This window comes from Aphelocoma coerulescens, chromosome 7, assembly GCF_041296385.1.
Source record: "Aphelocoma coerulescens isolate FSJ_1873_10779 chromosome 7, UR_Acoe_1.0, whole genome shotgun sequence".
NCBI lineage: Eukaryota > Metazoa > Chordata > Aves > Passeriformes > Corvidae > Aphelocoma > Aphelocoma coerulescens.
This window is the reverse complement of record NC_091021.1, coordinates 11,258,541-11,282,199: the sequence shown is the minus strand read 5'-3', so window position 1 is coordinate 11,282,199 and position 23,659 is coordinate 11,258,541. Positions and strand designations below refer to the sequence as shown.

The 23,659-nt window shown below is 43.0% G+C and overlaps 1 long non-coding RNA gene across 1 annotated transcript in view; it reads right to left on the bottom strand.

Annotated features, from left to right (window-relative positions):
- The window catches only part of LOC138113597 (uncharacterized), a 46,584-nt gene extending 25,543 nt beyond the window's left edge, over positions 1-21,041 (bottom strand). Inside the window, exons 1-3 of the long non-coding RNA XR_011152275.1 lie at positions 20,922-21,041; positions 7,661-7,854; positions 7,380-7,542 (exon numbers count right to left, since the gene is read on the bottom strand). This is a non-coding gene — a long non-coding RNA (uncharacterized lncRNA). The remainder of the gene's footprint in view (positions 1-7,379; positions 7,543-7,660; positions 7,855-20,921) is intronic.
- Positions 21,042-23,659: the final 2,618 nt, after the last annotated feature.

Sequence of the window (23,659 nt, the reverse complement as noted above, 5' to 3'; positions counted from 1 at the left end):
ACCATGCCAGGCACGTGCATTCAGCCACCAGGAAAGTGCTCTCTGCAGCCCCTGTACCTCTGCATGGTCTGACCCTGCTGCAGTGGAGTCAGAGGGGAAGGGCCAATGTTCCAGCAGAGCAGCACTGCCCAGGGGCAGACCCCTGTTACCTGCAAGCCAGCAACACAGACCCCAAGACACCCAGCAGGAAGGGTATCCCAGTCTGACATTGCCTTTTCCCCCAAAGCCCAAGCAAAGCAGCCCCACAGGACTGCCCTGCACTCCTCTGTCTCTGAGCTGCTCCTGACAAAATGTGCCAAAATTTGCCAAAATATGCCCTCTGTCGTAGGAGGCATCAAATGATTAAAAGCAGTCTATGAGATGCATCCAAGGTCATTAGGAAAAAAAAAGGCTTTCTCCTGCCCCAGTATCAACTCCTGTTTTACGCTATCATACACAAAAATTTGGTTTGAAATCTCGCACCCATATTTTGGAGCTTTAACACAGCTGAGCCTGGCTTTACTGCACTTTGCAATTTGTTTGCAACATGTACAAAAAAAATATCTCAAAATGACAAATAACAAGATTATATATCAACCTGTTGATCATTCTGACAGGAAAGCTGAAAAGCAGTCCTGAGTTAAAAAATGGTGTTCGGTATTTGCAGTAATAGTCTAAAAACATGAGGTGAGACCTCTATGCTTCAAGTCTGAGACGCTTGCTTTTGATAATTTCGATGAGCTGAAATAATATCTCCCTTTTTGCAAGAAAGTATTTCTTCAGACACTCTGAGATTTAGGAAAGTCATTAAATCCTTGTGGATTGAAGGTAGAAAAATAAATTGTATGTACTTTAGATTTTGAATGATCTTCCTATAGCAATTTTCGGGGAAAAAAACTAAGAAGAATTCTGCAATTTTAATCTCCTCAGTTGCTTCCCATTACTAAACAAGCAGAACACCACAGTACAAATGTGGATGTTACATGTCATCTTGATCTGCTGCTTTTTTCTTTCATTAAAGCTTTAATGCAGCAATTATGGCTACGTTGCCCTATAAAAAAAGGAAAAGGCAGTTTACTTTAAAAAGTGAAATTGCATAGCCTACTATTTAATTATACACAAATGTAAATGGCCTATTTTTCCATAACTGGTTATTACAGCACTGTTTTACTTTCTGAGTTTTCACAATCTCTAAAACCTACAACGCTTCCTGCTATATAATTGTTTTGCTACATTATTGTTTTCATCTTATTTTTTCTTTTAATGCGAGTGCAGCGGGATAAATCTTGGTTTTAAGCCAGCCAGTACTTCATCTACTTAAGCTTTTATAGATGAAGATTGCTGTAATTATCAGAATACCCGCTTATTTCTGAAGTATTATCTTGGCAACCTGCTGGCATTTACAACCAATTAACAAGCTTTGCCCATTAGTTGCATAAGGGGTATCACAGAGTAAAGCCATTGTGTGCTAATTTTCTATTTTAGATAATCAGTTTGGCCATCCAAAATGGAAAGGGGAAGAAAAGAAAGGTTTGACACCCAGTGGCAGACATGTAAAAATGACTACATGCCTCCCTGAGACAAAGGTATCCAGCAACTGCATGATTGCTTCACTGTCGTCACCACTGGGTTTTAAGTATTTATTCCCTTTGTCTCTTTTGGAAGAGAAAATAGAAAGTACAGCTTCAGCAAAGTAATCATGTCCTCTTTTTATTTTTTAAACAGATTGGCTTCTCCCTCTGTCCTCGCGGGCTTGTAATTTCACCAAATTGTACAAGTGTTAAACACGATTTAAAAAAGAAAAAAAAATAAAAAAGAAGAGTAAACAATAGAGAAGGAAGCCTGTTTGCCAGTGCAAATCTCAGCCTTCCTCTCCTAATCGTGGGGCCGAGCAGAGCCCTCATGCCAAAGGCAGACCCTCGCTCGCATCACTGCGCTGCACTTGGTTGAAGCCATATGCAGGCTGGGGGTTTAGCCAGGCGCTGCTATGAGCAAATGGGCTCCCGGCCGACATTCAGCCCCTGGCTGCTGAGCTGCTGCCAGCCCCGGCTGTCTCCTCCCTGCCCTGGGGGATTTTCTTAAGCATTAACCTTTGGTCAAGGCACCGTTTGCTTTCCCTGTTCCTGGCGCAGAGCAGGGAAGATGCATCGCCATGTAGGTGCCCTGGGCAGGAGAATGCTCCTGCCTGTGACTGTAGTGCTGGATCATCACAGCACTCCCTGAAGTGTTCATCCCCACCAGACCGATCTCCAGAGCTGCCCCGTGAGCATCCCAACCCTGCTTTGCTGACCCACCCACACAGCGTTTGACTGGGTCCTGTCTTGAGGACAGGAACCCAAATCTGGCACAGAGGGAAGTGGGCACAGCTTGCAGCACTGCTCTGCTCCTGCCCCTCCAAGAACCCTACTGACACCAGTCCCTGCCTCCACCTTCCCACCCCATCCCTGGTGCCCAACCAGCACCAGGCACGAGGCTCAGTCTTCCTTGATCTCCCACTGACTCCAGGCTGAGAGCTCGACCCTTGTATGCATCTCCATCCATTCTGCCTGTGGCAACCAGGACCAAAAGGGTCTCCTTTGTCCCACACCACACAGCAAAGGGAGAAATGGGTCTCTGATCCTACCCAAAAAGCCTCAAGGTAAATAACAATGATTAAATGATTATGCTGGAAGCAACAGGGATTACCCATTTAATTGTATATAAAATTAGATGTTAGACCTGGTATAAATGCCTGCGTTTTGTAATAAGGAGAGAAACTAATCAGTTTAAAGATGAGCACAGTCCTTAAAGCATGGTTAGATCCCATTTACTCCATTGAACAGAACGAGTGGATGGTTCATGTTGTAAAATGGTTTTATAAAATGTAGTGAATGAACTGTACAATGACGTGTTTTATTTGCCTCCTGTGGTTTAGATTCATATTTTGCTTTAGCATAAGTTAAACAAAATTAAGACTATGATTATGCTAAGAGGATGCAGCCAGTAAAGATAGAAAATGTTGAACTCCTCAAAGTCATAAAGAATTGTCAACTGTGCAATTAGTAAAGGCTGAACATATACACTGAAGTCTATTAAGTCATAAATGAATGAGAAAAATGTAGTGCTTGGCAATTTAATGTGTATATTTGTCTTAATTATTTTAAATTAATTGCTATTGGCTACAATCATTAGAAAATTTAAGATTTAAGTAAGGTACAGTATAAACCCTCCTATAAAGTAAATCTAGTTATATAGCCAAACTATTAAAAAATTATTTAGGCTACTGAAAAGAAGAAGTAAGAAGGGCCAATGAGCAGAGTGCTGGGGATGGCTGGAGTTCCTTGCAGCCTGTCTCCTCTGATGCTGCCCCAGCTTAAGCACCTTGAAGCTCCTCAGCTGCTGTCAGGGAGCACAGATCAGCCACCTCCAGCATCACATATGTCCCCTTTTTGGGCACCTCTGGACAATTTCCCCCCCAGGTTTCCATTTTTCTAACATGAAAAAGAGGAAACTTGTATTTTAGGGGAGTTTCCTTCAAAGTCTCAGGTGAAAAAGCAGTTATTTGCCTAATTCTAATTAAGTTGTTCCCAGTCAAGAGTAGTGTGCCCTAATAGCCTTATCCAAGGTGATGACAGAGGCAACTGGAAAGTGAGTGAGCAGAGCAATTCTCCCCAGGGAAATGAAACAGTACACAAATTCCCACTATATATTCTGCATCTGCAAGGAAGGAGACATGTTCCTCCAGGACTCTAATCTTCATCACTAATATTATTATTAAATATTTACATACCACCCTAAGTTTGCATGACACTTTACAGAGATAAAAGATGCTCTCTTTGCACTGAAGATCTTAGAGCCTACATCAGACAGAGAAAGTAAAATTAGCAGAAAGAAGACATTACAAAGATTAAGAAAAGGATCTAATGCTGGTGACCCAAAAGCATTTTTAGATTGTAACAGTGTGTGGGACTAGGGCTGACAAAAGCTTGTGGCTCTGGGGCCCTTTTTGCTTTTAGCTGCCATCCAACCACCTTTCAAACTCATGGTGGTGATGTGGAGCTTTTGCCTACCGCTTTGACCCAAAGAAAGAAAATAATGGCATCCTGTAACCACCAGAAAAATATTTTTATGATCTGATTTGTCTAAGGAAAAGAAAGTCAGTCTGCAAGAGTTCAGCAGTTCTGGGCTGCACAAGTGGGAGAAGGGCTTGTGCACTACAGCACTGAGCTGAAAATGGAAGTAAGAGTTTCTTGGTCCTTCAGCTTGAGTTTCCTCCATTTTGATTAATTCCCTCACTTTATCTGGGGCTGAGGAGACACAGCAGCACCAGGAAATCAAAGCAGCAAAGGTGGACAAGTGGAGATACTCAGCACAACTCTACCTGCCCAGGGCATGGGGTGGGCACCTCCCTGGCAAAGTACAGGGAATACACCTCTGCAGGAATAATGCTAAAAGCCCCACTTGAGGAGAATAATACCCCTTCTATAAAGTCTGTAAAATAATTTAATGTATTTTAATGCAGATTTTCCTACCATGGGTAGCCAAGCCAAGCCTAATATTAAACTGCAGTAGCCCCTCTCCTGCCTCCAGACATGGAGAGAAGCTGGCAGCCCTGCAAGAGCCAAGCCCACACCGCAGCTCTCTCTTTGCAGTGCTGCACCCAAAACTCCCCGGGATGGGGAGACTGTGGAAGCAACAGCAGCAAGGATGAGGCCACCAGGCTTGAGAACAAGTGGCAGACAAAGAGGAGAGGTGCTGGAGCCTCCACCAGAGGGGTCCTGCTCAGGCAACAAAGACCCCTTCTGGGTTCTCACTGCCCACCTATTCTATTCATTCACAAATTTGGTAATCAAGAAAATTACTTTTTCTGCCTTTTAAATTTTTAAAACTAATCTTGGCATAATCAATGCCAATGCGAGATTTCCCCAGGTTTCCCAGAAGACACACATTTGTTGATGGACCCGAGGTATCATGCAGACAGAAGCAGCAGCACACATCAAATCCCCTGAGACAACAAGGGGCAGGATGTGCAGGGCAGAGGAGGTGCAGTGTAAGGCATCCAGCAGTACAGATCTGCAGACACATGCATGCACACATACACACACATATATGGATATAGGCACACACATATAAATGCTCCCAGCAATTCAGTTAGATTAATTTGCTGTGGCTATTCCATTATTTTCCTGGTAGAGTACTTAAAGAATCAGGTTAAGCCTTTGCATTAGATATACAAACAATGCTCCTTTACCTCCACATGGGTGTTGTGAGACTTTAATTAATGTTTGTAAAGTGCTTTCATATCCCCAGAAGAAAGGCACTATAGAAGTATGTAGTCTGGTTATTTCACAGCATACAAAAGTAGAGGTGAAAAGAAGTAGTCTCCTCCTTATACATAAAACTACTGATCTCAACTCCTGTATTTAAAAAACCCCAAGATGTTAAGAAAGAAAAGAATTCTGACCATGAACCTACTTCCGGCTTCCCCTTTGCCTTTTTCATCTGATTTCTGGTTGAGTGAAATAATAAGCTATTGTATTGCTGTAAACTCTTTGTAAGTAGATTTGACTAAGACAACAGAGTTCAGTGCCAGCAGCTACTCTGATCATTCTTTTAAATGGAAATTTACCGTCTGCTGCATCACATGGAAAAAATATAGAACTATTTTTCACAGCTTGTTCACTGAACAGATTATTGGAGGGAAGAAAAAATAAAAAGGCTTCATTTTCTACAGATCCCAAATCTTAGCGTAGAAAGTCTTGGCAATTTCCTTTTGAGAGGAGACAGATTTCACTTTCACATTGATTTAACAATGAGAAGTGCATCCAAAATGAGGGCCTGATTCTGAGCATTTAAATGGTTAGCCATAGCTGACTCCATAGCTTATCTATGGGAGCAAAACTGCTCACATCAATAAGCCTATGTCTGGTCCTAATATAGAACCAGTTCTCCATGTCATAAAATCTTTTTTAACAGCATCTTGTGTTACATTTAATTTATTTCACATGGTCTCATAAAATAAGATAAAAGCTTGTAAGTCTAAAAGTCATAGTCATATTAAAAGGATGGAAAAAAACCTCCCTACCATGTATTCATGTTTATTAAGCATTATCTTCATGGAACTTACATACTTTTAACTCCAGAATTTCCAAATTGTTTCTAATCCTAATGGCAGTCATAGAGAGCTGACAGTGAATAATGTAAACAGATTACAACATACTCGCTTTTTAGAGAAGAAATTCCTTCCCAAATCTCCCCACAGACAGGTCGTCCCTTTCAGTTCAAGGCAGCAGCACAGGGCCTTACCCCTCACCTGGGCAGGGCATGGATGGACGATGTCCTTGCCCTGCCTGGTCCTGGGGAGTACAGCTGTGTGGTCTAACTTCCAAACCTAGCCCAGGAAGCTCCAGGACGACAGGCACAAAAAACACCGGCTTGTGCCAAGCATGGTTTAATCTGACAGTGGCCTAGAGAGTGCACAAGCATCTGTTCTTTAATACAGAGAAAGGCTCCAGACAGAAAAACATCCTTGGGGCCAAGAAGGCTTCACCCTTTTTTAATGGAGGTAATGGAGTGCCTCTCCTCCACCACTGAAAGTATGCTTTCTGCTTCAGCCCCAGGAGGGGAAGGAAAGGACTGCAGCCATGGTCCCCAGAACATCAGCTCCACTGGTCAGAGCATGGTGCCAATAATGCCAATGTTGTGGGTTTGATCCCATAGGAGCTATTCACCTAAGAGTTGGCCTTGATGATCCTTGTGGGTCCCTTCCAACTCAGAACACTCTGTGGTTTAGGGAGAGCTTACCTGAAGCCCAGGGCACACAGCCAGGGCTTCCCAAAAGACATGCATGGTAGCCTCTGGTGTGGTGTAGCCTGGCCCCCACAAATTCCCCACAGAAAAGAGGCTCCTTTTTCAGTGTTTGAGGGACAATGTCCCTGGATGCTTGGGGGGGGGGGATAGGTGGATTCAGGGATGTAAGTCAGGGGGTAAATCCTGGTCTGTCTTTAGGTCCCCCAAAGGTGTATGTGCATCTGGGTGGTTGGATGCTTCTCCAAGGCTGGCAGTGGGGCAACCAAGTGTCAGATGGGCCACCTTCCTATTCACAGTCTGGGTCCTTTACTTGTGCAAGTGTATAACAGAATTTATTATAAAAGTGTCTTCAGCATCTCAGAGCATGTCAGCGACCTTAGAGAGCTACTGGTATGAGTACTTTGGCAACAAGAAATAAAGGCAAAAATAAAAAATTCCCAATATTATGGTATATGAGCTAAGAGAATGTTCCATTAAAAAAAAAAAAAAACAAAAAAAACCCTCAACCCAAAATAAACACACACAAAAAACCACTTGCTCTTTTTTTTCAGCTCATATTTCCTTTGTTTATCAATGATAACCATTACTATAAGAAAATGACAAGGTCTTACCTGATGCTGCTGCTAGGAAAATGGTTTCACTACAGAAGGCCATCACAGATGTCAGTGTTTTAGGAACCAGCAGCAGATCCACTGCCTCTCCCCCAGGAAGAACAAGCCAGAGGCAAACCCAGGGGCAATGTGGTAAACAAACACTGTGCTTCCAACCTAAGCCCTGGAAAAGAAAAGTTACTTTTGATGAACTAAAAGAATTCCTGAGGACAACTTGCAGTAAACTTTAACCACGATCTGACACGACAGTAAATAAATAACTTCAAGATAATCACACGTACCTCTTTGGTAGGCAGTGGTCTAACCCAGGCAGAGATGCTTTTAGAACATGGCTGTTCTCACCAGCCCTTGATATTTTTCTTGCGATCCAGGCAACATCACATTGAAAAACCTACGCCACAGCTGTCAGGGCTTCTCTCCAGCAGATAATTAAATTCCATTGTGACAAGTGAGCTCAAGTTTAGTGACACCATCCCTGCCAACCAAACAAGAATGAGAGCCATCAGCTGCACAGACGTTGATCGCTTTGCTGAAAGAAGAGGTGCCTGCAGTACTTACCAGCATCCTCCCAGGGTAGGTGCTCAGCCCCCAGGAAGTACCTGACAATAACACGAGTACTTCTCAAGGGATGATTGTGTTGGGATCAATGTGCTTATGCAAGAAGGCCTGATAAAAGTGGAGCAAGTCAACAAGTTTAAAGGACATTCAAGATCTTTTCCAAACCAGAAAAAGGCAGTGTTTAGCTTGGGCGGTTGCATGGTAGGCTTTTGCTAAATGCAAAAGATGAAGCCATCAGTGTTTTTTCCCTTGCACTCCCCTCTCAAGTTGCTCTTTCAGGTAAAGAGTTTATTTTTTCCTCATCTTATGTACATCCCATATTTTTGCAGATATGCCCACTTTCCTTAGAATATAGCTTTTAAACTTAGCTTACCCATCAAAAATCAGACTGCACATTAGCTAATACCTAACAACTACCTTTCCATAGCTATATTGTTTTGTATGTAAATCTTTTGTTTCTCAGATAATTATTGAACTATCCAATTTTAAGTGCAGCTGGAGGAAAACTGCATTTTTTCCTCACAAGAGAAGAATACTGCTTCTCTGTTGTCATCCCAAAGAGACTTCCCCAATCAATAAAGGGTGGCCAGGTCTCACATTTAAGAACTGCATGAGCCATATCTGTTCACTTACTTTGCTCATGGCTCAAGTGTTTCAAGTCAGCATTCCTGCTGCAGTAGCTCCAGAGAGGCTAGTGGGATGTCACAGTTACAGAAGCATACATCTGCCTCGAACGTGCTGTGCCAGTCGGAGAACATCTCTGATCCCACACAGCCTCCAGGCTCTCTCCAGTACACGGGAGGAGGTGTATCTGGCCTCCAGGGAGGCACTCCAGGAGCCTACTGCTGAGCCAACAGCCAGAAAATGCAGCGCGTTTGTGCAGGAAATTAAACCTGACTCTCCCATAGCATCAACAAATGGCTCAGCCAGCCTGCTGCAGTCAGTCTCTTGGAAGTCTCTCCATCCCCTCTGAGAACTGAACACTAATACATACTTTCTGAATCAAACCCGGCTGCCCCAGTCCGTGAGACGTCATCACTGGCAGCTGGGCAGGGAGGCCTGAGGCTTGACAGCACCTAAATACTGGGTGTAGAGACTTAAAAACATGGCTAAATCAGTTGGCCCCTTTCTAGATCTCATCCTAGGCTCCCAAAAGCTGAGTTTATTCATCACCCTATGTGCTTTGCTAGCAGCATTGGCTTCTCTGCTTGTCAACACGCCGATTTCTGAATTCTCAGTGCAAAGGAAGCCTTTCATGGTTTGGCATCCTCTTATATGTTTATGCTTCTCAAGATATATTCTCTAGCCAAGTCTTTAAGTTCTTACATTAGTCCCCAAGCCCAGACATCAATCTGTTGCTGATCAGGTCTTTTCACATCATGCTGCTTTTATCTGGAATGCTGTTTCTGATGTATACAGGGAAGCTGATGTTTTAAAGAATGTGGTTAATTATTTTTTTTCCTTTTTGTTTAAAATAACACTTGAGCACAGCTATTTCTTTTGCTATAAGACTGCAGCAAGAAATTTGCCTTATAAATGCTATTATGCTAGGGAGGTCCTGATTTGCATCTTTGTCCTTGGATAGCGTAGATGCAGCACAGGGGTCTGCAAACAGAGATTGATTGATTTTTTTTCCCCCTTTTATAGTCTACAATAAAAAGTTTCTTTAAAGGGGAAGAAAAGAGAAGCACATGCTTAATATTGAAGAATAGCCTGCTTGTGCTTGATACATTGGAGAAACAGTTCAAGAACACTTCATCCTCCTATAACTATTTCCTGCACTTCTGCCAAGGTTAGGGAAACCTTGGGTTAGCTGCTGCCTGAATACCGCAGGCTGGTATCAGTCTGAACAAGTTCAACTGACTGCTTAGATTTTCATCTTTATTCTTCCTCCCGTTGTCTTCCCACTTTGGCAAATAGAAATCACCTTCGACTTTGGGGGAGGCCTCAGCTAAAAACATCCAACAAAGAGAATTCCTCAAGAGATGCTGTCTGGGGGGTCAAGGTCCTTTCTTTGAGGCCCCTAACTCAGCTGTGCTGGGATCAGCCAGCTGTCATGGAAATGAGATTGTAGATCAGCCTGGTCTGGGATCAGGTGGGTCAGAAAACACAACAGCATAGTTTCATAAATGACTGAAAAATCAGACAAAAAAATTTAAAAAGCAAGAAAAATCCACCTCCCTCATACTTAACCTCCTACTTTTTCACACAAGTGAAGAAAACAGAACTGACAGAAAGAAAAAGAATCAGGCAAGTATGACAAACTTTACCTCATTTTTCATTTGGCTTTAAATGAAAAACACTGCTGGCCAGAACAATCCTTGGATGCCGATTGGTTTTGCACACAGCTCCTCTGACGTACAAACCAGAAGAGGAGTAGCACCAGGATAGAGAACAGACCGACCGACTGATGGATCCCAGCTCCAAACAGCTGCAGGACAACCAGCCCAGCACAACTGCAAATGGACACTGCAGTCCTGCTCCTGCACTCACTTCAAGCTGCCCCCTACATGGGAACCAGCCCTTTCGCTGTCCTTTTGCACTGCTCTAGGTCTAAGGCTAGATCATTTTGTGTGTCTTACAGGCAAAGCCACATAGGTAAACCTGACCTGCTCAAAAATAAGTCAAAAATACAGCAAATTTCCCCTCTAATGGTTGTCTTTTTTTGTAATAAGAATCACACTAATCACTGCTTTCTGTCACAGGACCATGGTCTGGGCCTAATTTTAACAGCTTCAGTCATTTACATATAGGAGATCCAGAACACAGGGAGGGGGAAGAGCTCAAGCACTTCAGCATCTACAGGAGAGCAGCACCTTCTGTGAGCTCCTTCGGGGAAATTGCTGAAGGCACATTGCCATGGCTACCTATCTTAACAGACAACTCTTTCTTTCCAGTTATTTTGTGGCAGAAGAAAGGACCCCAGTGCCAGCTCTCTTTTTCTCCTCTCTTCCATGAGGGGATGCCAACAGTGGTTCCTGCTGGCCAGCCTACCTCCTCCAGTGGTGTCTGCATTTACCAAACCCTTCAAAATCTCCTGCGGACCTGGGCTGTCCTCCTGCCTCTGCTCTCTGGGAGCTGGCCTGCTGCAGATACCCTGGGCAGGAGCTGCCAAAACCCCTGCCACAGTCCTAGAGGGCTGTCAGGGAAAGGGCCCGGCTGGGGCAAAGTTCGGAAGCAAGAACCAACGTGAGAAGAATCAGTAAGAATGGGGAAAGAGCAGAGGTTTGATGGGGAGGAGGTTTCTGGAAGGTCCAGGGTGCATTTCATGACTGTCAGGTCTATTTTCTAATACCTTTTTTTTTTTGTCCCTTTCGGAACAATTGTGGTTAGAATACGCTTATTGGCAGTAATGCTACTACTGGATAATAAAGCCTCACAGACTGGTCTGGAGCCCATGCAAAGAAAACAAAGATTCCCATTATCTTTGTCTCAGCTTCACAAGGAATAACCAACTTACATTATTAAACATATCTATAGATTAATTCCTCTCCAGTTAAAATTTTTGCTTCCTAAAAATGTTGTGTCTAACCTCATCAGAAAGGAAAGAAGGAGAGGTAGAGGGTGAGCAGAGAAAGGAAAGGCATCGTATCATAAGCAGCTTGCAATGTTACAAACATGAGAATAATCTTTTTCTGAAAAAGAAAAAAAGCACCGCTAACTTTTTCACATTTTAGCAAACTTTTCAATTAGGATTTCTTCCTGGCTATTTAAATATGCTTAAAGTAATGATTTGCTGTAATTTGTCTTTTTCCTTTGGAAACATACCGTGCAATTGTCAGCTTTAAAAAAGAAGCAATTTTCTGACTTTTGAGATTGAGTAGGTCATGGAAAAATTACTACTGTGGGAGCCTATAATTAAATCGAAAATGCAGCTGCACCTATAAAAAAAAATAAAATTAAGTTTATTCTATTAATACTTGAGTCAAGAATTGTATTTGACTCTTCAGACACAGGTCAGCTCAAACTGTACCTTAATGCAGAACATCAGTAGCTGCACAGCCACTTGCACAAGCAGACATGATATAGTACATACAAACGTACTGGCACGTATTTGCTGGTATCCGAATTAGATTCAGTGTAGCATGATTGTCATTTTCACACATAGTGCCTTTCTTTCCTGTTTTCCTAGAAATGGCACTGCATCTTTGGGTGTTGGTTTTGTGCTTGATTTTTTTAAGAAACCCAGTTAGAATAAATCCAGGTAAAATCACTAATGTTCATTGTAAATTTAACTAGAAGAATTACAGAAGGGGGCTTTTGAAGAAAATTATGTAGTACATCTGAATTGAATAAAGATCTTTTCCCAGAATTTGACTAGTCATGAAATGAAGACAAGATTCTAGACAATACCATGATACAAAATCAGGCTTTGTGTATTTGTAAATAAAATTTACCATAGATCCTGACTGAATGTTTACATGATACCAGATACAGGCTTTGAATTAAATTCTAAGTGAAAATATTGAAAAAAAATTCTGTGACCCACAAGAGACTTTAAAACACCTAAAATACACAAAATTAACAAAAGCCTCACCAAGAAAATAAGATACAGACATGTTGTCTAACAACTCATGGGACTTGTTCTGATGTCTGATGATAAAAAATAGTTTCACAGAAATCTTAAAAGAAATATAAAATCAGAAGAACAGATCAGTCTAAAATAATGGTATTGATTTTATTTATGAATACTAATAAAAATAGCTTTTAAAAAATAATTGCATTTAGGATGATCACCTTTCATGATTTTCTAGAGTAATAATAGGTGGGATTCTACAACTCCTCCATATTGCATGATTTTATGTATTACACAATAATTTATAAAACTACATTTCCTGAGAACCTCCTCTAATTCACTAAATTTAAGGGTTATTTTTTCCTTTCAACAAACAGGAAGGAAATTCTTCTTCTTCTTTTCATCAGTCACTCTCACATGTCCAGCTTTCCGTGCTCTTATAGAGAACATACCTAAACCCATTCAGTTTATATAAATGTCTATACCCTATTTATTACATATAATAGGCTGAAATCCTTTCTTCGTGTGCAAACTCCATTATTTTGATATACTTACATATCACATCTAATACACAGCTATCCACAACTACTGTGAGAATGAAAACAGCATATCAGAAAAGGTAAAAAAAAGAAAAAGATTTATGAGGAAACATTATACACAACACAGGAAAGATCTCTTTTTGCTGTTTCAGAAATGACTTGTGAGCGACAGTGGTGTAGCAGAGAGAACCCACAAAACCTGTACCATTGCATACACAGCTTGATTAAGCCCAGAAGTGATCCTAAGGACCAGCAGTTTAATTATTTGGTTTCCCATCTACAGATCGCTTTCTCCCAGCTGCCTATTTGGTCAGCAGCATGATTTTTTTTTTTTTTTCACTTTGTGCCGTGGAGCTGGATTTCTATTTTCCAGCTGCATATATTCCATGGAGGAAAAGAAAACTGATCCATGAAGTTCCTATTTGCATAAAGTGCAGAAACATCTGTCACAAGATTCTTTTTGGTGGATTGAAGCATCAGGAGATACTGCCACTGATCATCTGCCTTAATACTATTGAATTCTGTTTCTGTCAGTAGCAGCTCTGAGCGAGGGTGTTTAAGGAGGCAGAGAAAAGAGAGTTTGCTCAGAGGATACATATTCTTACTATTACTTGAAATGAGTGATCAGTTACGTGATGCCGTCTCACACAAAAACCCAGGAATGAGCTCTGCCCCAGGATCAGTAAATGCCCTGTTCCATCTGATACTGTTTTTTTGCAAATACAGATCTTATAAAGGTATGCAATGATTTAATCAGCATCCTGCAGTTGCCTACAATGCACAGCAGCTTTTTCTTGTTAAACCTCATGCAATGAATGATCCGAGTAGCAGGGCTAACCTTAGAAAGTGTTCGATCTGCAGTGCTGGTTTGAGGTTTGACTTTGGTTTAGGGAATCAAATAAAAAATCTTGAGGAAGAATTATCGGTGCCTCAGATCAGGAAAAATTTCATTCTCTTTCTGTGTGTATATATAATGCATAACTACAATCATAAATATCAGGTGGAGCAGCCAATTCATTCATGCAAAATACATAAATAGAACAGAATCTCAATGAAATACAATAGCAACAATTTTTAAAAACTGAATGACTGTTAGGTGAAGTGTTATTCTAAAAACAATAAAATTACTTTCATTAATACACAAATTTTGCATTTTTGCATTACATTCTGCTCTTTTTTGTTACAGATGATTTTTAAAATTCACTAGCTCTGTTGATAAAATTGTACAGATTTCAGGCTGGCCTCCTCTCTCACATCACTGAGAGTCAAATCAGTCTAATCTATGATATGCAGTGCAAACAAAGTGCTCCTCTCAGCTCCCCTGTTTTGTGGAGTTTAACAGCCAATCTGAGAGGAAAATAAAGTTTCTTCACATCTCCTGTCTACTTATGTCAGAAGTAGCATTAAGGTGGTCAATACCGCACTATTCCTTGTTTTCTGCGAAAAGCTCTGAGACAGTCGGCTTCCTAAGCTAGGTCAGCAGGGATTAATATCACATTAGTAAAATATCATTCATCATTGTCATTGCAAAACAAAAAGGCTTTAAATATTTCTTCTTCATAGCTGATCTCTGTAACATGTATGTGTGCTCCTTTTTTTTCCCCCTCGTTCCTTTATACAGTCACAGATACCTTGACTCAACTGCAAATGTCCGAGTGCAGGAAATACCTGCTCGGGAGCACAGCACAATAGGGTCACAGAAAACTGTGAAACAAACAAATGTAAAAAAAATAACAAAACCCAAACAACTGCATCAGAAGGGATCTTTGTTCCCATACACATATTTGTATAAAAAGTTTATCTGGCAGTGGTTCACCAGCAGGCAGTAATCAGCTAAGATAACCTCTTTGTAATTTTTTTGTTTCATAAATAATACAGGAGTTTACTAACAGGAAGTTTGTGGGAAGCAACAGTAAACAGTCTAGCAATCCATCTGTTATTGCGGAATGCAAGAAAGCTGAATCAGATTCTGTGCAAGTGGACTATTTTTGCTGTTGGTGCTAGCAAAGATGTGTGGGAAATGGGCACTTAGAGTCATTGTTAACATGAACTCTTGCGGACGTCCTTTCTCCCTCGCCTTGCGGAAAGGAATGGCTGGGTGCAATTTCAGCAAGAAGCCCAAGGACTTCTGTGGCTACAGAGCAGCTTGTAATAAACCTGAGCAAAACAGACAAGGCATTTGTATCAGACGTGAAATATTCAAGTGACAGTTACAAAGGGACTTTTGCTTCCTCGAAATCAATCTCAGAAAGTATGACTTCTAAATTAAAACACTCAAACTCCTGTTAGCACCTTCCTCAGCATCAAGATATTTATCAGGAAGAAGTTGAAGGGTTGGAGGGAACTGGAGTAGGAAGAAAGGAAACAAGGAAAAATAAGGTAATGATGGAGGTTGTACTGACAGACTTTCTGTGCCAGCACAAGTAGAGAGTCAAGCAAGGGTGAAAAAAAAGCTAGTATCTTTCCTGAAGACAGACTGTTCTGCTGGCATTGGTCCACCCTTGATATATTGCTTATGAATAGAAGGCTAGAAAGAGAGCGGGGGCAGGCGTGTAAATTAGTCACTACTACTACAAAAGCAAGCTTTCTTTGCCAGCGGCAACGCGGTGCCTCACCTCAAAGATTAATTTGTAGCACTGAAATGTGTGTCCAAGACAAAAAGTTGTGCTGCTAAATAAATAAGAGTCAGAAGCCTAAGTATAGGATTATACCTTGTGCTTACTAGGAATTACTTAGTTTTAACAAGCTAACAAATTCTGCTTATTCACGACATGTCTAAGTATTACACATTGCACTTGGTTTAGAAGAGACAGTAAATACGCAGAAAACCTCTGTGCAAAACAAAACCTGACAAAAAGATGTACGAAATTGTCAAGAAACAAAAATGTCAAATTGCGGGGCATGGTATCAGCTGATGGTCGTGCGCTGAACAACGCCGGGGCAGCGGCGCACGGCCGCCCGCGGGGAGGGCAGTTCCAGAGAGATGCTCTGAAGTATTTACAATGGCAAAGCGAAGCGTTTGGCCGCCGGCCGGCCCCTCACGGGGCTGCCACACGCCGGGAGGCGCGCGGAGGCCGTGGGTTCGCTGGGGCGGGGGGTCGCCGGTCCCGAACAGGGGGGAGCCGCGGCCGCTCGACCATTCCCGCCGGGAGCCGCTCCCGCCGCCTGGCAGGGCCGCCATCTGCCGGGCGCTGCGCTGCGCTCGCTCCGCAGGCCGGGCCGGGGCCGCGGGCTGTGGGAGCCCGGGCTGCGCGGGGCGGGCGCCGGGAGCCGCGGGCCGGGCGGCTGAGGGACCCCCGCGCCTCCCGCGGCGCTCTGCTGCCCCCTGCCGGCCGCCGCTCGCACCGCGGCTCCGGCGCTCTGAGGGGCGGAGCGCGCGGCCCTGCCCGCCCGGGAAACCCGGGATTCCCCAAGGAACACGGGAGCGACCCCGGGCCCTGCAGCGCTCTGCTGGGCCGATGGCGCTCCCCGTGCCACACAGAGACGCTCCGGAGCGCGGCCCTCGTGGACAAGCTACACGTTCTCACCAGGTTTACCTCCGTTGGGGCTAGGAACATCAGGACAGCCAGTGAGGGTTTCAAGGCTGCGCTGTCTGCACTGTAGTGCGCACTTCGGCAAACGTGGTTTTACACGACAGCACTGCACCACTGCCATCACAGCTGATACTGACAATTCCGTTATTATTCCTCAAAGCAGTAAAAGACATTATCGAACAACTGGTAGTGCAATCCTATGCAACAGGACGATGCTACTTGAGCAGGGCTGTGCAGCCAGATGTGACCCACTGTGGTCCCTTCCAGCCTGACCCGTTCTGAGAGTGTGATTCTGTGAACTGCAGTGGTTACCAATGCTGCATCCTCTACATCAATGACTCCTGTACAATGGCCAGTTACCTAATTTTTTTTAAAAAAAAAGGACTATGTTTTTGATGATTTTCACTCAAACTGGTAAAAAAGCCTGAAAATCCTTATTTTGAAAAATCAGCATCTGAGTCTGTGTTGTCAGTGACTGCACAGTGCCCATCCTTTCCTCACACAAGCACCCCAGAAGTAAATCACAAAGCACCATCACTCTACTGCAGGTCTCCCATAGGGGCACGCCAAGGGTTTGGACACTGACACAGCAGTAGAAGTGAACTTGTCAAAATATGTGTCAAAAAGCTGTGGCACTGCTTCCTATGGCTCCAGCTGCACCCTAGCACTGGCAACATCAAGTGTTTCTAGCTTCTTGATTTGTTTGGGTTTTGTTTTGGTTTTTTGAGTGCGGTAAAACCTACTGCTCCTGACTGGTTCCTGCCAGCATTCACCTCCAAGTGACAAAGCTCAGCTGTGTGACTTTTTTACTTTGATACTCTTTCTCTGATCATCTAAATCTCACCCACTTCTGCACAGTTCAAGAGATGTGCCACTGAGCCAGTTTTGCACCAAAAAAAAAAAAAAAAAAAAAAAAAAAAAAAAAAAAAGTTGCACGGTAAGAATTGGTGTAATTTTGTAACAATGTTTTTTGTATTGCCTGTATTTTGCTCATTTGGTTAGAGTAGGGTTTATTTATCTCTGCATCCTGATGGGATTGATTTCAATACTCCTCAGTGTCCCAGCACAGCCCAGGTATTGAGTGAGGTAGTTATCATGGTCTGGGGCTCCACCTAGGCACACACAGCCTCTCCGCAGCAGCTCACTTGAGCATGGCATGCACAGGTGCACAGTTTTTCTGTAGTAAGAATGAGACACAGCAAGCTTAGGAATCCTGTGTTCTCTGTCACCAGAAGCTGCCCTGGTGAAGGGTCCTGATGATACTTCTGGGTATCCACTGATCTGCATGTTTCTGCAACCCTGGGTACCCAGCAAAGCCCATCCAGCAAGCATTTGGTGTTATAGACATTCCTGCACCACAGGAGTTACAAATGTGAACTAGCTGCAGGCTGGCAAAAGGGTCCCAACACTGACCAGTCTGGACACAATGCCTTCCTTCCATCCCTCCCTCCTTCCCTCCCAGCCATGCCAGACACATTTTGTCTCCAGACTGCCAACAGAAGGATCTAGCATAGGGTGCAACTTGTGCCGTTACTTAGCTGGATTTCCTGGCAGACATGTTCTCCAATGGATCCAACAGAATGAAACAGATCCAGCAAACCTCATCTCTTTCCTAGGGTTCTAAGGGAGAAAGTGGCATCTTCACAAGCATGCCAAATCTTCACCACCAGAATGCTGATCCCTTGGTTCACCCTGGCTGCAATGAGGTGCAATAAAACAAAGGCTGTAGTAGTTGATAGAAAACTGGGATTCTCACCACTTTTGGTTAACCTGCCTTAGGTCTTTCCCTAGGCCTCGCCTCCAGGTAAGCTAAAATAAGGCTATTTCATGGCCTCCTTTTACATGCCAATCCTCTCTTTCAGACACCTTTGCTCAAGCTGCCATTCCCCATGAGAGTCTCTGCTCAGGTTTATGGCCCTGTTGTGAGCTCTCAGGGTGCCTTCTCACACTTTCCATAGGAGTCAGTGCTCCTCCCAGCTGTTATCCCTGCAGTACCTGAAGGCAGGGACTTTCCACAGGGGCCAGAAGCTGTGTTCAGGGCTTTTATGGAGCCCATGAGAGCCAAGCCTTTCTCTTTAAACATTCAGAAGACAAAAGTGAAGTACATTGGATTCCCTGACGCAAGATTAGTTTGTCATCATAATTACAGAAGTGGATGGTCAAACTCCTCCTTGCCAGAGTTCCTACATCTAATGGACCTACACTAGAGGAGTCAGATATTCCTAGAGATGGAGTCTAAGTCCAGTTACCTCACTTGGATGAATCAATCTGTATTTTATGCCACCCCTGTTACTGCTAGTTCTCTTGCATTTGGAAGTGAACTCATGTTGAAAACCACCAGCCTGTCAATTAAGTCTTATAGACAGGCACCTTAGAAACTGATCCTAGACTGGAACCTTTGCCCAGATTTATTGAGTCATGGTGGTAATTTATTTCCTCTTTACCAGGGGAAATCCCTGTCTCTATAGTTACCTTTTCACTCCAGTTTTGTGCCCAGTTCAGTTACCTGATCCTTACTGTTTTCTCCTGTTCATGGTGACCAAACCCACTTTATGGCTTTGAAGCTAGTGAGGATAATTTAAAACACTTGTGTGTGGATGCATGCCTGCATACACCTGCAAGCACACACACCCATGATTAAAATTCCGTCCAGGAGGAAAACTCTGTGAACAGGAAATCCCAACACGGTGCAGCAGGTAACAAAGCAAAGCCTTACCAAAAATGCCTGGAAAAACAAATGTTGAGAAGGCATGAGCCAGAGGTTGGAAATCACACAGTTCTCCTTTATAATGCATAATATAATTCTAGACAACACTGGGTGAAACTGGTCATACAAAGTCACAGCATGGGGAGAAGCAGAAACATCTACAAGACAGATTGTAGGCTCACTGAGAACTTTTCCCAGGAAGGGAGTTTCTCCCACCGAAATGGAAATTTGAATTAATGGCAAGTAAATGATAAAGGAAAATTGCCTTCATGGTAATTTCCATGGAACAAATGCAGTAGCTCTTGTTGGCATGTGCCCTTGAGGAACACATGCAGTTTTACTACTGGGAGAGAAACTGAGGGATCAGATGCTCCCTTCATTCTTGTCTGCTCAGCTTGTTGTCACATCCTTGTTGAGGTCAGCTCTTCCTCCAGCTTAGTCCAAATCTCTTTGCCAGCGATTTAAAATCACTGGGATTTTTTATCATATCCAAGACAAACAGTCCCAGAAAAAGGAACTGGGATGGACAAACTACTGACATACTTGCTGACAAAAAAATTAATTTTCTTCAAAAATGGGAATGCATTGCTTCCAGTTTGGTTACTCATAGAAAGTGCTGCTGGGAATATATCAGAAATACACACCTACATGTTCCTTACTCTCAAATAATGGCAAATACAAATAGCACTAGAGGTGATGTGCACTGATGCATATTTTCTCCTGTTGGTGGTATAGTTCTGAAGTAGGAAAAATCACATTGAAGATACAAGACATCTAAATAGGTGACGTATTCATAGAACTCAGTGCTTAAAAGAAGACGTGTTTTATCAGGAACAAGAAATCATTCCTAAAGAACAAGCTGAGGTCATCAGTGTAGTGTCCCTCTGTGTGGTGTGAAGTAAATACAGGACAGAGTTGAGGACCTGTGATGGGCATGCCCAAAATGTGCAGAACTACCCACAATCTACATGAAAATCGTGTGTCCTCAAATAAAGACAAAATTACCTGAAAGACTGCAACACAGTAACAATAATTTTAAATGTTCATCTAAGAAATATTTGTAACTAATTTTGCTTTAAAACAGTGACATTACTAATACAGTAGTTCCACACAGAGCCTCAGAGTTAAATAAAAATAAAAATAAAAAAATTTGCTAGATCTTCACAACTTTGAGTTCTACTAAAGGCCATCATGAGGTCAGTCTTTGTGATGTTCTCTCTGGAGAATTTTTCCAGCCCTAGCACTCTGGATATGTTTTTCTGTCTTTGGATACTTTTCCTTCCCAGCCCCTCTCATTACATGCAATAGTATATCCTCTGTTTCAATGTGAGGCTATTGTGCAATGCTCCACAAAATCACATCTTTGAGACAGAGTCCTCAGCTTTCTTCTTATGCCCTTTTATTTTTTTTTTTTTTCCTGCCTTGCTTTGAGAGTATCTCCCTCTATCTGCAGTTGCAGTCGTGTTCACCAAGAGTTCCGGCATTTCTTGAAATAGTTCTGATTTCCATCTGCTTCATGTCTTCTCTGTCTACATAATAGCAGCTATACCTGCATTTCTGCGTGCTGCCCCTCTTTGCATGTTCTTATTTCTTGCCTCTTACTCCCAAACCTCTGGGAGACACCAGGTACCAGCTGCTTCTGCAGGTGACCCTGTGTCGCTGTAAAACCGAACGTGTCAGTAACAGTACCTGTGCCGATCACGAAAGGACAGCAAACATTCTTGCTCTTGAGAAAGGAGTTGTGAGACTTCCCGACTCCGTTCCAGGCTGGAACACGAGCGTCTCCACCCAGACCCCTGCAAGGCGCAAGATGCGAACCCCGGCTGTCTGCGCCGCCGCCGCCGCCAGAGGGCCCCCGCGGCCGCCGCCTCCCGGCGCTCCCGGCGCAGCCGCTCCCCCCCAGCGCGGGACCAGCTCACGGTCACACGGGAAAACAGCCCGCACGGGAGCTGCGAGTGACCGCTGGAGGAACAGGGAGGCTTCCTTGGCAGATGATGGCACTGTGGAACTCGCAGAAAAAGAAATGAACGGGTGAAAAGGAGTGGACAAGCGGGTGTGCGCTGCAGTTACAAATAAGAGGAAGGACGTTCCTGATGAGGAACCAAAGCCCGGCTGACGCTTCCACGGTGTGTCTTTAGCAGAATCCAGCATGTTAGTCTGCGAACAGAGCATCCAGCACGAGTGAAGCTGAAATGACCCACATCTCAACTACATGTCAACCAAAATGCAGACTTTACAAGATGCTGTTCTTCATCTTCGTCCCAAATTTTCAAGGAACTGATTGAAAAATTTCTCTTAAGAGAACTGCAAGTTTTAAACAAGTCATCTTCATTACTTGCAATCCAAACCCCTCCTTTTTAGTATATATGGGGAATCTAGGTATGTATTTTCCCATTGCTTCAGCCTAAGAAAATGCACCAAACAAATGCTCCAACGTTAAAGCTTTATTCATTCCAGGACTTGGCAATACTGTATAAACCTCAAGTCAATAGCTGTAAGTGAACTGCACGTTTCTCACAGTACATTTAATTAAGCTCCCAAAGGTTTTAATTTTAAAAGACTTTTTTAAATTTTTATATTCTCCTGTTTCTTTCTTAATATAGACAGGAAGAGTTCTTTGTATGGTCTGATGGGAATATATACAAGAAAGCACAAGAAACTGCATCTCCAAGCACCTTTCCTTCCCAGCTCAGTTACCAAATTTATTTCCTTCATTGGTGCTCAACCAGCTGCAAGGTCTGAGAAGTGTGTAATGCATTTTCAGCACAAGAAGTGTCATCTGTGTGGATTTAAAAGTTGTGTGCGTATAAAAATAATAAAGTTCAATGATAATTTGAAGCAGCCTAGACAAAGGAAACTAGACAAGGAAGAATTCAGCAGCTCATTAAGCCTTTTCAATGATCCCACTAAGTAACTGTTCCCAAGGCTCAGTCACGCTCCCGGGAACAGAGGAAACAAGTCTACAGGGCATGGATTGGTACCCACCCCGGCTCTGTTTAGTCCCATCATCAGGCAGACAATCAAACATGAGTTACCGATATTGCTTAAGCACAGCATATTTTCCTTCCCCAGGGAACTCCTCAGCAGAGGGGACTAAAGCTGCCCCTGCTCCTTCGTTACCTCTTCAGGATCCAGGCTGCAGACAGGGCAAGCAAGAGAACCCCTCCATGGGGTGTGACACAAGCACAAATTGCCTCAATGGGAAACTGTTCCAGCCAGGAATTTCAAAATAATCGCAAACATCCACTACTTTCTTGAGGTTGTATTTTCCCAAGGTCATCATAATCAGTGTTTTTCTTGAGAAAATATGTAACTTTCAAAGGGCCAAGTTAGCTGTTATTGTTACAGTAACATACAACGTCATTTTGTAAATAATGACAAATTATTTTGGAATAATTTTTTTGTCAGTGAAAAGCAGCCAGAATGCATGGAATCTGGCTCCTCTGGAAAAGTAGCAAACATTTGCTTTATGTTCCACTTTCTTGGTGGGGGGGGGGGGGGGGGGGGAGCTCCTTTTTAAAGGTCAAAATCTACAGGAGGATAAGGAAGGCTTAAATCCCTAAAATGCAGCAGGTTTAACTCTGTCCCTTTTAATTACCTGGACTGTGTGAGCTTGATCTTGGCTGACACCAAATTAAGCAAAACTGAAACCAGATGGTGTAGCTGAAGATTTCTATACTGATCTTTAAAGCAGCACCGACACACTTGAAGAGAGGTAAAACGCAGTTATGTGAAGAAAACACCAACAAACTGCAACCTGTAAGTGAGAAGTTTCAAAGCATTGAGGTCTTTGGTGGCTGCATGGTAACAGTGACTGGCAAACACAACATACTCCGAAAATAAATTCCTTTCTCCATTAAATTTGGATTTTTCGTTCCCATCTCTTCCCCTTTCCACCAGCAGGGGTCTCACAGACATTAAGGCACAGTAAGCGCTCACAAATACGTGTTAGGTTGGGATTCTTTTTCTAGTCGGAGTTAATGAAAAGTCTTCCATTGCAAGACATCGTAAAGCTATTTCAGAGATATTACTCTATCAATAGCAAGTTGGCCCTATTTAATGGAGCCTTGGAAAGTATGCTGTCAAGTTAAATTTGTACCCACATTAAAAAAAGAAAAAGTTTAGCAACGCATAAAACTAGTAGGAATGTTTACACTATTTCAAAACATTCCAGTCAGGACTACAGCTATTAAACAAATCAGCCTGTTCCAGAGTGTTTGAAGCCCAAGCACTGAAACACTACATACTCAGGAGTATAATTTGCCTTTAAACACTCCTTTGAAAGGAGATGCTCTTTATGGTCAAAAAAATTCCAGTAAAAATAGCTGGGGACAAAGCAATCTCCTGAGTGGGTACTATAGATAGGGGGCTACAGGTTTGCAGGGTGAGATCCTAAGCAGGGGTGGTGCTGGTTGTTATGTCAGCTG